The sequence below is a fragment of the Pelodiscus sinensis genome, chromosome 1 (assembly GCF_052426305.1).
Source record: "Pelodiscus sinensis isolate ZL-2025 chromosome 1, ASM5242630v1, whole genome shotgun sequence".
In the NCBI taxonomy this organism is placed as follows: Eukaryota; Metazoa; Chordata; order Testudines; family Trionychidae; genus Pelodiscus; species Pelodiscus sinensis.
The window spans coordinates 188,276,064-188,299,826 of record NC_143052.1 but is presented as its reverse complement, the minus strand read 5'-3'; positions in this window follow the sequence as shown (position 1 = coordinate 188,299,826).

Sequence of the window (23,763 nt, the reverse complement as noted above, 5' to 3'; positions counted from 1 at the left end):
TGATACTCACAGCACATGCCGAGGGTTACAACTTAAGTGTGGTTGCATATACTTACAAATATATATGCAAATAGCTTCTTTCACACTGATGGGCATGAATACAAAGATTAATGCAAGACTATACAACATGCAAGCCCCATTTAAGTCAGTTCTGCTGATATTAATAAAATGCTATAGTTACTCAATTTCCACCCATATGACAGCACTTTTAATGAGCACTGACAGTCCAGGAATTTAACTACTAAAACGCATATCAACAGAAGACCATTATATTGACTCGCCGTTGTGGAGTGTGCTCCCATTGGAGGCCATGTTCAAAGGGTCCCACCTGTGGGCCTCTTGTTGAGCCCCGAGTTAAACCAAACTGTACTGTGGGCCACAAACAAACAGGCCGTGTGCTGCCCGTGGGCCGCGTATTGAGTAGCCCTCCTCTATCTGATTGTCACGCGGTGATGGATGACAAAATGGCATTTTGCCTCTGTTTATTTCTTCCCAAAGTTCAGTGACCCCATTTCAAGAGGCAGGAAGGTTTCCTGAAGGAGTACAATCTTCATCCTCTCTTAAGATGGCTAAGGGGTCCTCATTTGCTTGCCTGATGGCTTTGTTTAGCTTGCATGCAAATACAGCCTCTCTCTGACTTATGAACCGGTTATGGACCAAGCAATTAGTCGTAACTTGGTTTGTTCGTAAGTCAGACCCAATAGAGTTCCACGTGACCACGCTGTTCGTAAGCACGGATCGCGTTCGTAACTCGGGGTCCGCCATTTACGATAGTTTTGGTCGTAACTGTGAACAGTTGTAAGTCGACCGTTCGCAACTCGGGGACCGGCTGTCTGATTTTTAGTGTCTTAGGTCACTCCTAGCGACACAGTCAAGCCTATGAAACAACTTTCCTTTGACTAGCACAGGGTAGGTTAAGGCACTGTCTGTAGAGTTGCCAGATGGTTTAACCAAAAATACTGAACACTCTTCCCACTCCCCAAAAAAAACACCGGGGAAAAAATTCTGTTGAGGAAAAAAAAAGGGGGGGGAGACCAAAGTTGTTGACCAAGAATAACAACAAAAAAAGGACCCAGCGTGGCCCCTTTAAGAAATGCTTTTGAGGCTTTTTGGCCTTAACAGGCTGCCAACGGTTGCCCACCATCTTGTCTCCCTGCGCTGGGCTGGACAGCTCCCCTGTGGAACCTGGTAGACACCCGGGATTTTAGCCTCCTGCCTGGGAAAAAAAATCAGAAAATACTGGACATTTTAGGTGTCTGGACATTTAGGTGTTCAATACTGGACACCTGGCAACCCTAACTGTCTGCCAAACATATTTTAAGAACAAACTTCTTGTGGCTGTCTAGACAATCTCTTTCGAAAGAGGCTTGTAGTCTAGCTATGATAGGCTAACAAGTCTTGTAGATAAGGGAGAAGCAGTGGACGTGGTATATCTAGATTTAGTAAGGTATTTGATACAGTCTTGCATGATCTTCTTATCAATAAACCAGGCAAGTACAATTTAGATGGGGCTATTATAAGGTGAGTGTATACCTGGCTGGATAACCGTTCTAGGAGAGTAGTTATTAATGGTTTACAGTAATGCTGGAATGCCATAACAAGTGGGGTTCCACAGGGGTCTGTTTTGGGACTGGTTCGGTACAATATCTTCATCAACGATTTAGATGATAGTGCAGAGAGTATACTTATTAAGTTTGCAGATGATACCAAGCTGGGAGAGGTTGCAACTGCAATGGAGGATAAGGTCATAATTCAAAATGATGTAGACAAACTGGAGAAGTAGTCTGAGGTAAATAGGACAGGCTATGTCTAGACTACATCCCGTTTTCGTAAAAGGGATGTAAATTAGACGTATCGCAATTGCTAATGAAGCGGGGATTTATATCTCCCCCGCTTCATTAGAATAAAAATGGTTGCCGCTTTTTTTCCGCATGGAGCTTTGTTGGAAAAATGCGCCAGTCTAGACGCTGATCTTGCGGAAAATAAAGCCTTTTCTGAAAGATCCCTTATCCCTCTTGAAATAAGGGATAAGGGATATTTCGGAAAAGGCTTTATTTTCCACAAGATCAGCGTCTAGACTGGCGCTTTTTTCCGACAAAGCTCCGTGCGGAAAAAAAGCAGCAGCCATTTTTATGCTAATGAAGCGGGGGAGATTTAAATCCCCGCTTCATTAGCAATTGCGATACGTCTAATTTACATCCCTTTTACGAAAAAGGGATGTAGTCTAGACGTAGTCATAAAGTTTAATAAGGACAAATGCAAAGTACTCCACTTAGGAAGGAACACTCTGTTTCATACATACAGAATGGGAAGCGACTATCTAGGATGGAGTACTGCAGAAAGGGATCTAGGGGTCATAGTGGACCACAAGCTAAATGTTGTCAATAGTGTGACACTGTTGCAAAAAAAGCATTAACGGGTATTGTGAGCAAAACATGAGAAGTCATTCTTCCGCTCTACTCTGCATTGATTAGGCCTTAGTTGGAGTATTGTTTGTGTCCAGTTCTAGACACCATGTTTCAAGAAAGATGTGGAGAAATTGGAGAAGATCCAGAGAAGAGCAACAAAAATGATTAAAAGTCCAGAAAACATGAGCTATGAAGTGAAGCTGAAGGAATTGGGCTTGTTTAGTTTAGAAAAGAGAAGACTGAGAGGGGACATGATAGTGGTTTTTCAGGTATTTAAAAGGGTATCAAAGGGAGGAGGGGAATTATTCTCCTTGACCTCTGATGATAGGACAAGAAGCAATGGGTTTAAACTGTTTGGGAGGTTTAGGTCGGACAAGGGAGGTTTAGGTCAGACATTAGGAAATATTTCCTAACTGTCAGTGTGGTTAAACACTAGAATAAATTGCCTAGGGAGATTGTGGAATCTATATCACTGGAGATATTTAAGAGTAGGTTGGACAGACATCTATCAGGGATGATCGTGCTTAGTCCTGCCATGAGGGCAGGGGACTGGACTTGATTTCTCAAGGTCCCTTCCAGTTATAGTAATCTATGATTTTATGATGTGAGTTAGGGTTTGATGTGCCCCCTGCCAGTTGGTATTGAGAGGCTCCCTGCATCACAGCACTGGACAATGGATTGTAGCTACAAAATATCAGTCACAGATCTCAATATATAACCTTTCAGCAATAAGTTCCCATAATAAAATGGACTCTACAGATAACCCCTTTAAAGCTACTTGGCAGGAAGTGGGCTTATTTTTTTCAGGAGATAAACACGTGTAGCCAATTTCCTACAAATAGCTATCCTTTGGATTTATTTTTGTTGGATTTTGATCCTATTACTGTAACTCTATGGATGGTCTATATCAAAACAATCTCTAGGACTGTGTCCTTAATATGAAAACCAAACTAAGGAATGATATTAATATAGTTATACTGGAAAGTGATATACTGGTAAGTGTTAATATCTGGATAATCACCTGTTTTTGATGAATTAGGCATAACAACTCATGCATTTTGGCAGCAGATTAGACTTGATGATGTCTGAGGTCCCTTCTAATCTTACAATTCTATAAACAGCTGCTGCCAAGTAGGTCTTTGATCAACAGACAATCATAAGCCTGGTTAAAGTAAATGGTTGTGCTAAGCAACTTTCTTCCAGGCAATTAAACACTTCTGTGCAGTGAGATGGCTGGAAACTATAGAAACCATATATGCAAAGGGCTGCATGGCTAGGCCTCATCAGAAGTTAAGATGTGATTTTAGAAATTTCCTTACTGCAGACTCATGGAGTAGGTTATTGGTTGCAGCTGTAGGTATATGTGTGTGCGCGCTTGAGGGAAAAATGCACAGACTGTAGGAGAAGCAGTTGTTTCACTGGAACGCTGCCTGGGGTTTGTTGAACCTTATGGCTACGTCTACACTGGCCCCTAATTCCGGAAAAGTCACGCAAAGCAGGTAAGTCAGAATAGGGAAATCCGCGGGGGATTTAAATATCCCCCGCGGATTTAAATAAACATGTCCGCTGCTTTTTTTCCGGCTTGGGGAAAAGCCGGAAAAAAGCGTCTAGACTGGTGCGATCCTCCGGAATAAAGCCCTTTTCCGGAGGATCTCTTATTCCCTGAAGGTAGGAATAAGAGATCCTCCGGAAAAGGGCTTTATTCCGGAGGATCGCGCCAGTCTAGATGCTTTTTTCTGGCTTTTCCCCAAGCTGGAAAAAAAGCGGCGGATATGTTTATTTAAATCCGCGGGGGATATTTAAATCCCCCGCGGATTTCCCTATTCTGACTTACCTGCTTTGCATGACTTTTCCGGAATTAGGGGCCAGTGTAGACGTAGCCTATAGGTTTCTGTGAAACTTTGCAGGTTCAGTGAATGGGCATTTTCCTTCCTCTGTTTCACTGGTAAATCCCCAAACAGCTCTCCTTCCACTTCCTCAAACACTCTGTTCTCAGGGACCCCTCAGGAGAGACAAAATTGAAAAAGAACCTTAAAGTTGACAACTGAATTCTCTGCCACAGACTGAGACTCCCTGAAAAGTGATCTCTTCTAAACTATTAAGATAATTTGAAAACAAATACCATAGTACATTTTACTTCAGCACAATGTTTGTGTGGGAGTAAACAAATTAGTGACATCTTCTTTATTTGAGATGAGCCTTTGGTCTGTTAAGCAGTTTGGAATTTAGCACATATGTGGGCTATGTAGCTGGGGGCCGGTGGCACACCTCGGCAAACCTTGGTAAATGTCAGTTCCATCTTTAAATGTGAAATCAGTTGAATTTGGCCTATTTGTAGGGGATTTGCTATGAAGTTTTCACTTGGGTCTTTGTCCTACAGCTATTGGAGATTTCCCTTTAACTCAAGGCCTAGTTTTTGTAGGAGAAATTGCTGCATAGCATTTTTTGCTGATTACTGGGATAATCCATTCAGGCACACTGTGTAGAACTGTTGTTTAGGAGTTCTCTTGGTGCATCACTGATACCATGCTCTCACATGGCAACATCTGGAAGTGATGCTTTCTAGCATCTCTGGTTGGTTGGCTAGGTAGTAGACTCTGTGCCCTCCTGGCATCATAAACTTTCCACTCCAAATGCAAAGTGCTTTTCTTCCACCTTGCATTCTTTAATACAAATACATAGCAACATACATAAAATAACTCCCCAAACAAATAAAATACATATCCTACCCAAAAATCCACACCCCAAAGAAATCTCTCCACTGGACACAAAATTCTCCACCTGGGGAGACAATAAAAGGGAAAGAACAAATCACACATGCACTGATGTTATTCATGTCACATAATGCATTCATATGCTATGGTCGTGAGAGTGGTATAAGACCTTATGTACAATTATACAGAATAGAAATTATGGAAGTCCATGCCATCTTGGAAGCATTATAGGTAAGGGATTTACTTGAACTGCAAAAGGGGGTAGTTTGACGTAAGCGTGGTGACAGAGAGATATGCCTTGTTGCCAACTAACTATCTATTAATTAATTGCTTTGGAGGATGTTTTATTACAGGACATTTCTCATCTCAAGTTGAACGTGTTTGTTGAATGCTTTATTTTTGATTGACCTCAGAATCTTGGATTCAGACGCATGCAGTCGAGATTGTAACATGAATTATTTCTCAATATGTCAGCTCAGACAGCTCAAAGATGTTGTGTTACCAAAAATTTACATTCCAGTAAATTGAAAAGCATTTCCTCTCTGGAGCAATACCAAAGAGTTAAACAGGATGTGAAAATGTTACAGTATTTTCTTTAATATAAGTGCTATTATTTGACCTATAACAGTGGAGCAGCTAACTGGATGTAGAAAAACAATGTATGCTCATGCATGCCCAACCCCTGATTTCTGTAAATAGCAAAACTTCTGTGAACTTCAATGAGAGCAGGTGCACTGACCCTTTCTTCACCCTTACGGGATGAAGAAAATTAAAAAAGGCATCTCTGTGGAATTTATTTCAATGTGTCTGACAAATGTCTGGGAAGCAATTTTGTGTCTCAGATAACTATTTGGAGCAAAATAAGAGACATAGATAGTGGTTCATCTTGTTTATAAGGTTTTGTATTATTATATTACATCCTTTCTCTGGTTTTATCTTTTGATGTCCCACTCTGCCCGTACTGGGGAAAACAACTATTTCTGTCAGTGATCTATTCCTAGTACATTCAGTTTGAAAGCTGGATAATCATTAGAGCCAATATTTCTAATGAGGGTACAGCAGGTATGTCCTCCACAAAAATACCTTCATTCTCACCAAGACTGAAAAAACTCTGGCAGTATGTGGGTAGACTGTTATGCTCAGAGAAAGCCCAAGTATTCACAAAGGGGCACTTTTGTATAGAAAGTGCCATGGAATCCAGTCATGTTGTGATTGAGACAAATTAATCAACGAGGAGTTCTTAACTCACTGAGTTTGATCCTCAAAACATAGGGGCTGCGTCTAGACTGGCATGATTTTCCGCAAATGCTTTTAACGGAAAAACTTTTCTGTTAAAAACATTTGCGGAAAAGAGCATCTAGATTGGCACGGATGCTTTTGCGCAAAAGCACTTTTTGTGGAAAAGCGTCCTTGCCAATCTAGTCGCAGTTTTGTGCAAGAAAGCCCCGATCGCCATTTTCTCCATCAGGGCTTTTTTCGCAAAACAAATCTGAGCTGTCTACACTGGCCCTCTTGCGCAAAAGCATTTGCACTAGAGGGCTTATCCCTGAGCAGGAGCATCATAGTATTTGCACAAGAAACAAAAGCGGCCACTTTTGTGGAAAAACTTGCCAGTCTAGACGCAGCCGTCAGGTATTCTTAGCATTGGTGTATGTGCCCTTTCTCTGCAAGCACTTGAGAAGTCACTGTGCTGGTTTACCTTGGAAAAGCCCCGAGACACATCATAAAGCCGTGGTCACCAACCCGTTGATCTTGATCGACTGGTCAATCGGGAGGGTGCGACCAGTTGATCGTGAGGTATTCAGGGCCCCTCCATTTCCTCCCACCCCCAAGAAGCCCCACTACCTACCTCCAGTGACAATGGAGGTAGTGCCGGCTTCCTGCAGGGTGGATGGAAGTCTCGCAATTGCGCTCTACTTCCGGGTTTTCAGGAAGTGCGCTGGCTGCTTCCTCTCCCCCAGTCAGTCAGCACGGTACCTGAAAGGCCAGGTCTGTGGCATGCCGAGAACGTCCTTCCCCTGCAGGTGGGGAGGGTGTAGGAGTCCCCAGAGAAGGTGCGTGTGGACTTCCCTCCTCTGTGGGAGGGAAGGGGTAGGAGTCCCCAGAGAAGGCACACGCTGGGATGTTCTACCCCTGGGGGGGGAGAGGGTAGGAATCCCTGGAGGAGGTGCACGCTGGGACTGCCCTCCTCTGCAGGGGTAGAGGGGGTAAGAGTCTCTGGAGGAGGTGCATGCCAGGGACTGCCTGTTCCCTGCCCCCACAAACACTCCGTTCCTTGTCCCAGCACCCACCGGCAGCCTGCTACCTGCCCCATCACCCTGTCCCCTGCCGCAGCACCCACTGGCACCCTTCCCCAGTATCATATCCCCTGCTCCCGCCAGTACAGTTGGGGCCACATTAGTGAGGCTTGGGGGATTTTGGAGGAGTTTTTTTTTTTTTTTTGCATCTCACTTGTGTGGCCTCAACTGACTTTTCTGTGAGTCAGTGACCCCTGACTCAAAACAGGTTCCCCGCCCCTCTCATAAATAAAGACAACGCTGAAACTTCTTGTGTTTGACATAATATTTTATTTAAAAATAAAGCCTGGCCAACAAACCCCCAATTAGGGCCAAGCCCCCATCTGGCTGCGGCATCATAACATTCCTGTACCTCTCCTCGGCCCCAAATCTGAGCCTATCATACACTGAAACCCCCTGTCCTGAGCCTCTCATCCCCAAATTCCTGTACCCCTACATCCTCAGTCTTCTGCCACAACACTTCTGCACCATCCACACACCGTAAATCTGTGTCCTGAGCCCATCATACTCCCAAACTCCCTGTCCTGAGCCCCTCACATACCCCAGTCCAAACTCCTGCACCCTCACATCCACAAGCCTGTGGCTTGCTCAGCACCCCAACCCTCCATCTGACCCAACACTCCCTAGCTTAGAGCCCCCTTCCTAAGCCATCATCCCCTTCTCCACCTCCTCCTGCATCCAAATTCCCTCCCAGAGCTTGCACCTCTCACCGAAATCCCTCATTCCCACCCCAGAAGCCACACATCCTGTCTCAACCCAGTGAGGGTACAGCTAGACTAGAAGAGTTTTTCCGGGATACCAGAGGTATCCCGGAAAAACTCTTCCGCATCCAGGGACATGTTTGTTCTGCCGCTTTTTTTAGTGGAAGAGAAAACATGCTCTTTTGGCAATCCCTGTATTCCTCATTCCATGAGGCATAAGGAGGCTTCCAAAAGAAGGGGTTTTTCTGACATTTGGCCAAATCTAGACAGGCCAAATATTGGAAGAATCTCTTCCTAAAGAAGAATAGAAAAAAAGGTGGCAGTGTAGCCGTATCCTGAGAGTGTATAAGGGCTGGGGATAGCAAGCGATGGAGAGGTGGAGAACAGAGAGGGCAGGGCTTCAAGGAAGGGGTGGGGTCTTGAGGGAAGGATGGGGTAGATCTTGGCTTGTTCTGACATTTAAAAAGTGCTCTTGGGCATAAAAAGGTTGGAGACCACTGTCATAAAAGATCCTGGAATACCACCAAGTAATGGTTGAATACGTCACACTCTATGCTGTCTCATTTTCTGCATTATCTCCATTTAAACAGTTAAAATCTCTGAAGTTAATGCAGGATTTAGAATCTGAAGGGGAAATTGTTTGTGCTGCAGACACCACAATCAGAGTGGTTATTTGTTTTAAAAAAGGTTTTCATTGATATTCAAATATACAAATGATGGACATGTTTGTTTGGTTTTGCATTTAATCAGAATCTGATCCAGAGGTTAAGGCACTTTTCCAAAGCCACAGAGTCAGATACTAAGGTTGCCAGATTGTTTCAACAAAAATACCAGACACACTTGACATTAATTCAAAGTCTACATTACATCTGATTTAGAAAATATTGGACATTTTTATTTTCTCAATTTGTTTCCCAAACAGAAAGCTCAAATACTGGACTGTCCGGTTCAAAACTGGACACCTGGCAATCCTATCAGATACCCAACACAGAGCCCTGTTCCCTAAGCTCTAGAATATACTGTTTTAAAAAGCCATGAAATAGATTTATGTGAAAGAGGAAGGGTACATAGTGTCAGTTTGTGCTGTATTGTCGTACATTGGATAGGTCTACACTGTATTCAGAGATGTGATTGCAGCCTGATATGCACAGCCACACTAGCTTTAATCTAGTTAGCATGTTAAAAATATCAATGCAGATCTATCAATTCAGGCTTCAGTACAAGTTAGGAAAGTAAGTGTGTATCCAGGGAACCAGGTAGGTTGGATAGCCTGCACTGATGCCATGGTCGTCACTGCTGCTTTTAGCCATGCTAAATAGATTATAGCTAGGGTAGGTATGCCTGCCTGAGCTAGAGTAACACCTCTGATTAAAGTATGGCCATACCCCTAAGCAACAGCAAATAGAAAGCCAGTATGATCCTAGTACAGATTTGACTTCAGACAACCATAGGAATGGAGGTTGCTCTAGAATATTAGAGTAGCTTGACCATCCTGTAGGGACAGTTGGATGATTGAGACTGTTTTACTATCTGTGATGAGAATTAGTTTTACTGTGCTTTCAATGCAGGTGCAGAGACATTCATTTATTTTTAAAGATCCTAAGCCTTTTCTGGTCAGAGGCAATGAAAACTTGCCACTGGGAACAATTCTTACAAAACCAGTGGTTTCCCTTCCCTTTTTTTATTCTCTTGCCATACATGTGTTGCATGGTTGTACCACAGGTGATACATGCACATGTTTAGTCTTCACTTGAACTTGCCTTTCATTGCTGAGAAAGCTATGTTTATCATTCAGGGGAAGTGAGAAAGGAGGACGGAGCAAACGCAATGAAGCAGAAGCCTGGACTGTGCTTTTAGTGTCAATTTCAGCTTTGGGGACAAGGGAGATGGTGGTGTGTCCTCAAATTTTCTGCACCAGTGTTGCACACTGACACTTTGCCATTGACTTCAACAGGGCCAGGATATCACCCATTGTATCTAATTTGTCTTTTTGATTATACAGTAATTATTTGTATAAGCCATAGCACCAAGAAGGAAGGATGTTAAATGGCAGATATCTGGCTAATCGTCTACCCTCTGCAGTGGTGTAGAAGGAGCCGACTCAAGCCGGGACTGCTCACTGGTTCTGGACTGCTATGGCTCTGCATTTTAAATGTAGTTAGAGCTGCTGGGCTCTTACTACATTTACAATGAAGAGCCGTAGCGCCCCTGACTGGCAGCCTCTGTTCACAGTGGCCTGGGCTGCCCATTGTCATGTAGCAGGTCCTTTTGACAACGGCCTTGCGCGTATTGTCCATACTACCACACAAAAGCCCCTCACAAGAAAAACACAGGCCACTGAGGCAAATCCAGAAACAAAGCTTGAAGTCCCTCAGGTGCTCAGCACGGAACTTAACTTGGCAAGCACCCGGGCCAGGGGCCTTCAAGCCTCAGTAAACGGAACTGAACTTTGCAACCATCTGGGCCAAAAAGATAAGAGCAGGGACACAAGCTGTCCCATCCACTAAGTTAATGAGCACTAAAATAACAGGACAAGATAGGAATAAGAGAAATGAGCTGTCATGTACACCAATTAACAAGCAGCTAGACCAGGGAAGCAAAAACATAGCTAGCTTTCATGTGTGCCAGTCATGTCTGCATCAGGCACGAACCACAATGCCCTGAGGCACACGTCACGTCACAAGGAAGGAACCCTAATATGGTACCAGATATCAAATAACCCTAATATGGTACCGGATGTCAAAATTATAGTATAAAGCACCCTGAGCCCTAAGCTCGGGGAGTTTCTGTATCAAAATAGAAGGCATGTATCGTCCAGCCTGGCTGAGGAAAACCTGTTTTAAAAATGACTCCTTGCAGCCTCTTTCAATAATCCAGGCAAAGAAACAATCAAATTCAAACATTTGGCTACAGACACTTCATTAAATCTGCAAAGGGGAAATTAGGGATTCCACTGAAACTTAATTGGTTAACTGCATAAAAGAATAAAATCTATACACTGTAAATATGTAAATCTGCTTTGTGGGTTTAAAAAAAAATTGGGTTTATTTTGTTTCTGATAATGCCCTCTCACTTAAAACTGTAAACAAACAAGGCACAAATTAGTGCTACTTGCTCAAGGTATTCAACCGCTAAGGGTTACATTTGCTCTCTTAAAAAAAAAAAAATTGTTTTAAGAATCTAAGCCCTAAAAATTCACTGTCTCTCTGTTCAAGGCTAGGTTGATAACACTTTTGGCTTGCTTTCAGATTCAAATATGTGTGTGAATGCAGGCTGCTCAACTGTTATAGAAAAAATCTGCTATTCACAGATTTCAAGAGGGGGTAACACACACACCACCCTCTAAAGTAAATTGTCCTAATAAGAGGCATGGTATATCACCAGATATTCATAAGCACTTACTTGTAAGAAATTTAATGTTAATGTTACTGTTTAATATGGGAATAAATTTAGTGTTAATAAATAAGCTTGTAACATTGTATATTGTATACAATTCTTTTTCAGAATAAAATAAAACCTTTTGCCTGCTGGAATAATAATTAGAAGACAACTTGTTCTAAGAAAAAGTTTGTAATAGTTAATTCTCTTATTACCACCCATAAATAATTTGAAGCTTCACATATATTAAAAAAAACCCTAATTAGTGGTACAAGAGGGAAACTGAGACGTGCCACCTTTAACTTAGTTGTTGAACAATTAAGTAATCCACCCAAACACACTAAAACTGGTTTACAAAATAAAAGCATATTGTTAAGTAATAGGCTGATCGAAATTAACAAAGAACATCTATAAAGAAAAAGATACTCTAAAGTATAATGTTCCACCCTGACAGGGGTAGAAATGTTTTCTTTGTCTTTCAGAACAATCAGAAAGTGCTGGTGCCAGCTGAAAATCAACTGAAGAAAAACTGTAGTTTTGTGTCATGACATAAGTTTGTGTTCTGTGTTCTGTCCAAGTTTGTCTTGTGTGTATCTTAATTGTAATACCTATTACAAACGTCATTATATGTAGAATATTGCTGTTTTAATGAAAGAATATTTTAAGTAAATTAAAAGCATAAATTTGAACACAACAAAATTAATCATTGGGCCCAATCAACTGGCAATTCTAAACTTAGTCAATTGGCAACTTTAAAATTTAGCTTACAAATAATAGAGTAGTAATTGTTTAGGCTAGGAGAATGTTAACAATATCTCCGCAGGTGAACAAAAAGGAACTGGAAGGAAGCAAAGAGTGCGCCATGTGGAAAGCAGGACTGGGAGTAGGGTACCAGCCCGCTCCCCACCAAACTGGCTTTGCTTTATTGGCCACACTAAAGAAATATTTAGCTTTTCAACTTGCACACCAACCGTAGAAGTGGTTTGGACAAAGATAATAAGAAATCTAGTGTTTGTAAGTCAAGTAGACGCTAATTGTGTTAACTCCACTGAGGATCCCTGGGTAACCCTCTTTTATGAGTATTGGTCGGAGGAATAGGATTAGCTATGATAAAGTTTGATGACAACACACCAGCCAACAGCAATGACCATCGTCTCCAACAGTTAAACACAGGACATTTCTGGCTTTGTGAAAATCTGGCTCACTCCCAACTGCCTAACAATGCTAAAGGATGTTGTACATTTGGCTACGTGACGATTCAAGGAGGAGGCATTTACGTACAAGACTCCTCTCAACCCCACTTTGGTCAGCAAAAGCATGATTGGCACTCCTTTTGGCAGTCAGTGGGTACCTGGTTTGGAAAAGCAGCTATTGCAGTCTCTACCTGGAACCCCGTTGGTCATTTCATGGTGCAAGAATGAATTGAACAGAACGTCCTAGCCATTGAATGTGTCAGTAACCAAACCAGTAAAGGACTTAAATTGTTGTCAGACAAAATTGAAGAAATGGGCGTGTATACAATGCAGAATAGGCTAGCCCTTGATTATTTATTAGCAAAAGAAAATGAATTTTGTACGTGGTTAAATGAGTCACAATATGGTACAGTAAAACTCCATTAGTCTGCCATCCAGTGCTCTGGTACTCCTGATGGTCTGGCACCATCAGGAACCTGGAAGTGCTCGGGACAGCTGCACAATTGGAATTGCTCTGCGCCTGGCTTTCCTGATTCAGCCGCTGCTGAAACTGACCAGCAGCTGAATTGGGGAAGCCAGGGGCAGAGCAGCTGGGGTGCTGCCAGGTTGGTCCCATAGCACCACCCCTCGGCCCTGCGGGACCAACCCCGCAACACCCCAGCTGCTCTGTCGCAGGTGTCCCCAATTCAGCTGCTGCTGAAACTGACCAGCAGCGGCTGAATCGGGGATGCCTGGGGCAGAGCCAGACTATTGGAACCGGGGGCTATGAGAGGTCTGGGATGGCATCCCCCCTACCCCACCCCAGACCCCTCATAGCCCCCCCTTCTGATAGTCTGGCATATTTGATAATCCGGCACCCCCTGGGTCCTAAAGGTGCTAGATTATCGGACGTTTACTGTACTATGTTTAAGGATAAATGTATGGAAATTAAGTCAATTAAGCAAAATGTAAGTGATGTAATCGAAAATATTGAACAAATTGTATCCTATGTTCGGGAGTCATGCTCCTTTTTCGGACTTGGAAGATTAGCCTGCTGGCTTGGGCATAGGACGATACAAAGAACTTTTTGTTTCCATCTTCATCACATTTATTACGTGTATTATCTGTCTTGTCCTAGGATGTGCTGTTTTAAAAGTTTGCATCAAGCGAGTTGTAGCCCAAGTGCTTCTCACAGAACAGAGGCCCCTTTTCTATGCCAACAACGGCAGCACCGAGGAAGAGGAGGAGGTATACTTGTTGGTCCCTGGGTACTCGGCCATGGCCAAAGGGGCATGTTGTGTAGCAGGTCCTTTTGACCACGGCCTTGCATGTATTGCCCTTACTGCCACACTAAAGCCCCTCACAAGCAGGGGAAGATGATGATTTTGCGGAGCCCAGGGCAGCACAATTTCACGGGGCCCCCCCTTTCACACAGCGCATGCGTGGTGGCACCATGCGCATGCACGGTGGCGCCACGGCGCATGTGCAGGGCTCCTTGAAGCGCGGGGCCCGGGGTGGCCGCCCCGCTCGCCCTGCCCTATATCTGCCCCTGCTCACAAGGAAAACACAGGCTGCTGAGGCGGATCCAGAAACAGAGCTTGAAGTCCCTCGGGTGCTCAGCACCGTTCTCAGTAAACGGGACTTAACTTGGCAAGCACCTGGGCCAAAAAGGGAATAGGGACATTAGCTGTCCCATCCACTAAGTTAATGAGCACTAAACAACAGGACAAGATAGGAATAAGAGAAACGAGCTGTCATGTACACCAATTAACAAGCACCTGGAGCAGGGAAGCAAAAACATAGCTAGCTTTCACGTGTGCTAGTCATGTCTGCATCAGGCACGAACCACAATGCCCTGAGGCAGACGTCATGTCACATGGAAGGAATCCTAATATGGTACCGGATATCAAATAACCCTAATATGGTACCAGATATCAAATAACCCTAATATGGTACCGGATGTCAAAATTATAGTATAAAGCACCCTGAGCCCTAAGCTCAGGGAGTTTCCATATCAAAATAGAAGGCACGTATCGTCTCGCCTGGCTGAGGGGTTGATCACCCAAGGCCGCCTCCCACCCACCAAATCACAAAAGGGTGTACGAATCCGGAGCATTCTATGCGTTGTTTTTTGTCTGTGTATCGTAATTGTCACTGGGTTTGTAAGTATTGCTTAATATATTATTTAGCAGCTTAGTAATAGTTAGTTGTATTGTATTAACCATATTGCATAATGGTACCACACCTAGGTCTATATAAGAACTAGGAGTAGAATTGAGGGGTTGTTAAGTGAATAGGCAAACTAATATTCTTTAATGTATGTTTTATTTGTATGCTACGTTGTCTTAAATCAGAGAGAGTAATTTAATATAATCAGATTGTAGTCAATAAAGTTTGTAATTGGTTAAGTACATTTAAGTCTCGGGCTTTCCTCCTTCACGGCCCCAGTCCCTTGCCACAAAAAGCCACCTCTAGACAATCTTTCGAGCCTCTGGTTCGTCACTCATGAGTAGGGGCTGCTCTCGCTGCCCTGACTGTCACAAACAGAGGATGCTCCAGCAGCTCTAGCACTAGCACTAGCACTAGCCCTAGCCCTGGCCACCATGAACAGAGGCTGCCACCAGAGCAACCTCTATTCACAGCAGCCAGGGCTGGTACTGGCCAGACGCTGCTGCTGGAACAGCCCCTGGCCATGGATACCAGGGCCACCGTGAACAGGGACTGTGGGTGGCAGTAGCCCCTGTCTGCATGGGGGCCCAGCTCCCTGCTGGGATCCCCATGGACAGGGGCTGCTGCCAGAGCAGCCTCCCCTATTCCCCCCGCTGCCCCTGATAGAGGCAGCAAGGAGTGGGCAGGACAGATGGCACTGTGGAGATGGTGCTGGGGTAACCTGCTTTTAAGCCAGCTCCCTCAGCACCTTCTCCTGTTCCCCTCCCCTTGCTGCCTATCATAGAGGCGGAGGAGGGGGGGAACAAGTAGTTGAGTACTCCACTCGAGTACCCGATAAGCTTATGCTTATCAGTTAGTAGAATAGTCGGCTACTTATTTATATCCCTACATAGAAGCCCAAGTCATGGACTAGGAGCACATTGTGTGAGGAGTTATACAAACATGAACAAAAAGATTGTCCCTTCCCCAAAGACCATATGATCTAAGGACAGCACAGCAATACCATTGCTCATCTGTAATCTGAGTATACCAAATTGTTGAAAAAAATTTCCTCTTTTCTAAACAGGCATAAAATGTCACTTTATTAGTAAGTGTAACTAAGAAATTCCCAATATACTGCCTGAGGGTTGTCAGCTGAGCTAGTAGAATACTTACAGTAGTTTTTGAGGGAAAATTTGCTAATTTTTAACTTCCTTCAATCTTGCTTCAAAGAGCAGAAGCAAGGAAGGAAGTCTTGACTTGCATACGCACTTCATATCACTCACTCAGCATAAGCCATGATTAAATGAAAAATTTCCCAATGAGATGATTTTGTACAAGTTTTATCAGAAAAGCATGAGGAGTCAAAGAGCTCAAATTCAATTTTCAGGACATGGCATTTCTTGTCTCCAGACTATTTAAAATGTCTTCATGGTTTTTTTTATATGCAGAGCTTTAGCCATACTGCTGCTCAGTGATAATTAGGCCCCTAAATCCCTAGGGCTGTGTCTACACTGGTGCGATCTTGCGCAAATGCGGCTGCTCTTGCGCAAAAACTTGCTGCCTGTCTACACTGACCGCATGTTCTTGCGCACGTAAACTGACGTTCTAATGTAATATTCTTGCACCAGAACTCTGACGCTCCCGCTCAGGAATAAGCCCTTTTCTTGTGCAAGAGGCCAGTGTAGACAGGCAACATGAATTTCTTGTGCAAGAAAGCGTCTACACTGGAATGGATGCTTTTGCACAAAAGCACATCTCTTGGACAAAAGCACATGCCAGTGTAGACGCTCTCTTCTGATAGAGTTTTTGCAGAAGAACTCTTCCGCAAAAGAGTTTTTGCATGAGAACACGCCAGTGTAGACGTAGCCTAGGTGTAAAGTTAAGACTATCCCTTTTTAATTTACTTTCAGTGACTAGAAGAACTTTGTCACTTAGCTCTCCACATTTACTGGAAAATATTACCTCAGACTGGAATGAGAGCTCCATCATGAGCTGAAGAAGTGGGTTGTGCCCACGAAAACTCATGTTTTGTTAGTCTTTAAAGTGCTACCAGACTATTTGTTGTTAAGTTTTTCCTGCATTTTCTTGTCTTTTCAGTCAAAGGCTTCATTCTAGATTTGAAAGGGGCTGGGTTTCCTATTTTTGGCCAAGGGACACAGGATTATTCTAGTTAGGGGAATAGCTTATTCAAACAGCTTAAATGTATTCTCCTGTACACAAGCAACCAATAAAAACTTAATACAAAAAGCGGCCTTTTCCTCGGCCACCTCCTCTCCACCCCCAAACAGAACTGCCTGAGGTTAAATGAGCTCTATGGGCTTGTCTACACAGCACAGTCACCTCAAGTTGGTACACTCCAGTTCCTCCAGCCTAGCCAGCCTTGCTCCAGTGCGCAAGACCACATTTCAGAAGAGCATTGAAGTTACACAGAGAGATTCTTTTCTTATAGCACACGGGAACAAGACTCGCTGCTGCTGAGTAGTTATAACTCATGTTGTTGCATCCCCACTGCATTACCGGCTGGAGCATCAGAATCATGGGCGCTTCAAACCCTCTCCTAGTCCCGTTGCAAGCTAGCTATTTTGCATTTAACTCAAGATACAGATAAAGGTGTGAGTAGAAGTTGTGTTATAACTTGAACTCACTGTGCTATGAACATATTCCTGATTTAGCATACACATTGGCCTTAAGCCTCACCAATTCCTAGCAATACATGCCATTTAATGGTGGTATGTATAATGTTTCTCTTTACCATAACATGAGTCCCTGACATTAGGTTTGCCAGGTGTCTGGTTTTGAACCAGACAGTCCAGTATTTGAGTTTTCTGTTCAGAAAACAAATTGAGAAACTATAAATGAGGAAATATAAATGTCTGGTATTTTCTAAATAAGATGTAATGTAGATTGTGATGTAATGTTAAGTGTGTGTTTTTTTGTTGAAACCACCTAGCAACCCTAGTTCAGGTTTAGTTTGATATTATTGGTATGTGTGTGGGTATATATATAAAATAGAGATATAGCTATTGTATATAGATGTAAACAAACATCTACACTGAGTAAATTGGTAAGTTTATCTATCTGTATATTTTTAAATGTACGTCTGTCTTTCCATCTGTGTGTCTGTTTGGTCAAGAACTTTTTCTAAACAGTAAGAGTTAGGACCACCAAATTTGGTATGCAGCTGCCTATTTTCTTTACTTAAAGCAATATCAGAGTTTGGATTGTGACAGGAAAACATGATGTGTGGGATACAGGACCGTTTTCCAGAACATGGAAAGGGATGGGGCAGAAAGAGGAGGAACATGATACTCACAGTCACCACTGGGGGCAGTGAGTCCAGGGGAGAACTATACTGCAGCATGACCACTCTAGGGTGCTGTACCACCAAGAGAGTGGCCAGCAGGGCTGAGGCTCACCATCTTGCCTGCCAAGTCTAAATGTGGTTGAACTAGAAAGACATGTGACTATGCCACCTGGTACTGGATATCCTTTTTGAACCTGGTGTTTTTCCATTGGAAAGAGGGATGCCAAATAAAGGATTCCTGCCCCGGGGAAAAGTCTATTGATCTTCAGCTGGCCTGGGAAGCTGCCTAAAAGGATACAAAGAACATAAAGAGGGTTGGAGGCATGAGTCAGAGCAAAAGAGTTTGTCTCTGACTTGAGATTATACCTGAAATAAGAACAGCTCTTTAGGGTCAGAATCTGCATACTGCAAGTTCCTTAATTAATTAGAATTAGCTATGCATTTTCTTTTAATTTAAATTTAGTAACTTACTTTGATCTGTTTTCACTTACAACCACCTAAATCCTACTATTTGTACTTAATAAAAACACATTTGTTTACTATCAGGCCCAGTGTAAATAACTTACCCAGGGAGGCAGATCTCTCTTTTACTGAAAAAGAGCGCTTACCAGGTAAATTTCCTTTGTGCAAAAGTTTTACACAAAGACAAATTTATTTGCGGGGGCGGAGGGGGGAGAGTTGGTCCCATTTGGGGGTTGGTTTCCTGGGCGTGGAGCCCTAGAACTGCTTCCACCCACAGCTGAAATGGTTCAGTGTTTGCATTGCTCTGCAAGATGGCAGTAACCCCTACTCTGTGCATTATCTGGGGGAGACTAGAGGATCTGGCTCAGCAGGGTGGTGGAGAGACCCCGAATGAGTAAAAAGGCAGGCATCAGTGGCATGATCAGCACACTAGGGGAAAAATTGGGGTCCAGAGGAATGTATGTGGGGAGGGTGAACAGTGATACCAGCCCCCTGCAGAGGGAGGCAAGGCTAGGATGTAAGAAAGGCAGTGCTCAAGTGACATATGACCACCAGCCCAAGTCTTCTCTTTTTCACACTAAACAAACCCATTTTTCCCCCCAGTCTTCGCTCTTAGGTCTTGTTTTCTCTCTCTCATCATTTTCGCTGCTCATCTCTGGAAATTCTCCAATTTGTCCACAGTTTGTCTGAAATGTGGTACCCAGGACTAGATACAATACTCTAGTGAGGCCTAATCAATGCAGAGTAGAGTGAAAGAATTACTTCTTAAGTCATGCTTATGTCACTTCTGCTAATACATCCCAGAATTATCTTGCTTGTTTTGCAAGTGTCATACTGTTGACTCATATTTAGCTTGTGATCAACTATAACCCCACAGCCTTTTCTGCAGTATTCCTTCCTATGCAGTCATTTTCAATTTTGTATGCATGCAACAGTGTTCCTTCATAAATGGAATATTCTGCATTTGTGCTTATTGAGTCTAATCCTATTTATTTTAGCCCATTTCTCCAAATCATTTTTAACTTTAATTCTATGGTCCAAAGAACTTGCAACCTCTCCCAGCTTGGCATCATCTGTAAACTTAATAAGTGTACTCCTTATGCCATTATCTAAAAAAATTGATGGAGCTATTGAACAGAACCAGGCCCAGAAATGATTCCTGCAGAACTCCACTCAATATGCCCTTCAAGATTGACTGTGAATAACTTGTAAGTACTCGCTTAGCAGTTCCATATAGAGTGAATTTCTCTGTTTATGAGATTAGATGAGACAATATGAGAAGTCTTACTAAAATCAAGAGAGGCCACATCTACCACTTCTATCCAATCCACAAGATTTGTTACTCTATTCTATCAAAGAAAGCAATTAGGTTGGTTTGACATGATTGGTTCTTCATGAATCCATACTGGCTGTTATTTATCACTTTATTATCTTCTTGAATTATTTACTCCACTCTCTTTTTCAGGTATTGAAGTTAAAATGATGGATCTGTAATTCCATGTGTTGTCCTTATTCCCCTTTTTATAGATTGGCACTATATTTACCCTTTTCCAATCCTCTGGAATCTTTATCTTTCATGGGTTTTTTAAGATAAGCAATAACAACTCATGAATCTCCTCTGTCAACTCCTTGTATATTCCAAGATGTATTTTGTCAGGCCCCAGTGACTTGAAGACATCTAACTTGTCTCAGTAATTTTTAACTTGTTCTTTCCCTATTTTAGCCTCTGATCTTAATTCACTTTCACTGGTGTTCACTATGTTAGTCCAATTACTACCAACCTTTCTGATGAAAAGTGAAACAAAGAAGTCTTTTAGCACTTCTGCTATTTCCACGTTCTGTTATTGTCCCCCTCCCTCCCATCCCTTGTTGAGTAATGTGCTTACCCTGTCGTTGGTCTCTCTTTTGCTTTTAATGGTTTGTAAAACGTTTTCTTGTTACCCTTTATGTCCCTGTCGAGGGGTACGCTCCCCTTATGCTGTTTCCCACAAACTCTTCCCACGAGTCCACTTATCAGGGTCTGTACAGCCCAATGGCTGGAGTCAGAGTCCCAGAACCTCCTCTGTGGGGTCAGTGCAGCTCAGTGGCCTAAATCCCTATCATGTTCCCATCACATTGGGGTCATTATGACGTCGAGGCCCAGTCGGAATAGCACACCCCTCTGTTGGGGTAAATACGGCCTGGGGCCTAGTTTCTCAATATATCCCCCTCTATTGGGGTAAATACAGCCCTGAGGCCTAGTCCTTGCAATGCTCCCCCAGAGTGGGGTAAATGCAGCCCTGAGGCCTAGTCCTTGTGGTGCCCCTTTATCAGGGTCCATATGGCCCCACAGTCCACTCTTTGAAGTACACCCCTCTATTGGGATAAATACGGCCTATTCCTTGTGGTGCACCTCTACTGGGTTCAATATGGCCCTGTGGCCCAGTCTGAAGTATGCCCCTCTATGGGGTAAATGTGGCCCTGAGGCCTAGTCCACAGGTTTAAGGAACTACCTGTGCTTAGGAGCACTGCCGGTGGGGTAGGGGCACCCAGGCCCTCCCATTCCACCAGGTCCCATCCCAGGGCCCTATGGACAGTTCTTAGTGGGGGTTCCCTCCCTGCAACATGCTGAGCTAGGGTTGCCAGATAGTTTAACCAAAAATACCAACCCCCCCCGAAAAAAACCTGTTGAGGGGGAAAAAAAGGGGGGAGACCAAAGTTGTTGAGCCCCCCCCAAAAGGACCCCCAAGAGTTAAGCAACTAAAATAAATAAATAAATAAATAAAACAGCATGGCCCCTTTAAGTGCGTGCAGAGTCAATAGGGATAGGAAGAGGAGAGGTTGAGCACTAAGACCCAGGGAAGTCATTGCTTCCCCTTGCTCAGGTCTTTTTGCCGGTGCCGGTTTTCTTGGTCGAGCCAGAAGAGAGCTTCCCTGGAGAACCAAGTAAGTGGGGGACAGGGCCCAGTTGCTGAGCGTGTCGTAGGGTTGCCAGGTGTCCATTATTTTCGCCTCCTGGCAGGGGAAAAACCCCCAGAAAATACCAGACATTTTAGGTGTCTGGTATTTTCTGAATATTTTTACTGGATAGGAGGCGAAAATACCAGACTGTCTGGATCAATACCAGCCACCTGGCCACCCTACGCTGAGCATTCGGGGTTGCAGTTCCCAGCCCTGGGCCACTTTCTACCACCCCACGTGCCTCCCCGTCACCGTACCACCAACATGTCGCTGGGGCCGGGGCAGTTGCTGTAGTGGCTGCTGCGTCGGCTCGGGCTGCATCTGCTCCTCCAGTTCCAGGGCTTGCTCCGCAGGTCCTTCCCCTTCAGTGGTCAGGCCAGAGTGAGCTGTCTCAGGGTCTCTTATACTCCAGCTCACCTGTGAGCAAGCCCGGCAAGGCCATGGGGGAGAAGTGCTTTCAGCCAGCTGGGCCCAGTCCACAGTCTGTTCTATAGTGCTGAGCTGCAGGGCCCCATCACAGTCGCAACCTAGTTTAATTTCATTTTGTGCCTGGGCCTTTTTAATTTTGTCCCTATGCAGTCGTGTGTTTTTATTCATCCTTTGTAATTTATCCTAGTCCCCACATTTTTGGGATTTCTTTTTGAGTTTTGGATAATTGAAGATCTCTTGGTGAAGTCAGGGTGGGTGCCTGCCATACATCCTCTCCTTAATCGGCTGCCTCACCCAGCCTAATTGATTGAAAAGTGACCAGTGCTGGGTTCTAATGTTTCACAGCACTCTGTCACAATCTTTCAGTATACCAGTGGTCACTAACTAGTAGATCGGAATCTTGGAGCCTTTGACAAATGCTGGCACTTCATCTGCCCCTCTCGGCACTGCTATGCTGCTCCTGCCCTCTGCCTTGGAGCAGCATCCCAACCCTGGGAGTCTCTTGCTTGCTATGCAGGGCAATGGAAGAAGAGGAGGAGGGGGTGGTGATGTCAGGGTGCCCCTCCCTCCTCTCTATACCCCATCTCCACAGAGCAGAGGGAGGGCAGGGATGGAGTTTGTTGGCTGCTTTTGGGAGTGGTACAGGGCCAGTATAGGTGTGAGCCTGCCTTAGCTCCCTGCACCACTCCCCAGCAGTCACCTGTGATAAATGATGCCCAGCTGGAGCCTGCATCTCAAACCCTGGCCCCAGTCCTGAATACCTCCTGCACTCCAAACCCCAGCCCTGAGTCCCCCTGTACCAAAACTCTCTCCCAGAACCTGCACCACTCCTGCACCTCAACTCCCTGCCCCAGGTTCATATCAGAACCCCTCTCACAGTCCAAATCCTTTAGCCCAAGATCAGAAACCGCATCCCTCCCTCCCACCCTGTCCACTACCTCCAGCCTGATAAAAGTGAGAGAGGATGGAGTAAGCAGGGATGGGGCCTTGGAAAAGGGGTAGGAAGAAGGTGGGGCAGGGTATTTGGGTTTGAGGTGGATCCTGGATTTCACTTAAATTCAAAAAGTGATCTCATACTTAAAACGGTTGGAGACCACTGCACTATACAACATAGTGTTTGTTGTGGTTTAAAAAATGGCTTTGGATTTCTTATCCTTCAGGGCTTGCTGTAAGACCCATCTTTTTTGGGGGCTTTTCCTGACTGTGCTGTGAGTGTTGTGTTCAAATTATTATTATTTTAAAATAAATATTGCACAGCTCTTTCAGGTAGGCTCCTTTTCATGCAATGAAAAGTAAACAGTAAATATAGATGTCTTCCTTAAATCACTGCTTCAACTAGACATAGGTTGCCAGGTGTCTGGTATTCACCTGGACAGTTCGGTATTTTCGCCTCCTGTCCGGTAAAAACATTCAGAGAATACGGGACACCTGAGATGTCAGGTATTCTCTGAATTTTTCCCCAGCCAGGAGGTGAAAATGCTGGGCACCTGGCAACCCTACAAACACTCAGCACCCGACCTGCCCCCCCTGGTCTCCAACACCCACAGCCCCCCAACTCCAGCCCCCATGCTTACCTGGTTCCCCAGGGCTGCTGGCACAAAATGGCTGCTGGCCAAAAGACCTAGGAGAAGCAATGCTTCCCCTGCGTCTTAGTGCTCAACCGCTCCCCTGTTCCTATCCCTGCACTTACTCTTAAACAGGACATAGTAATAGAGATGTAGCTATGGTTGATGGACATGCTGTTTTATTTTAACTTTTTTTTTGGCTTAAATCCTTGGAGTTTTTTTTTTCTTTTGCTCAACACCTT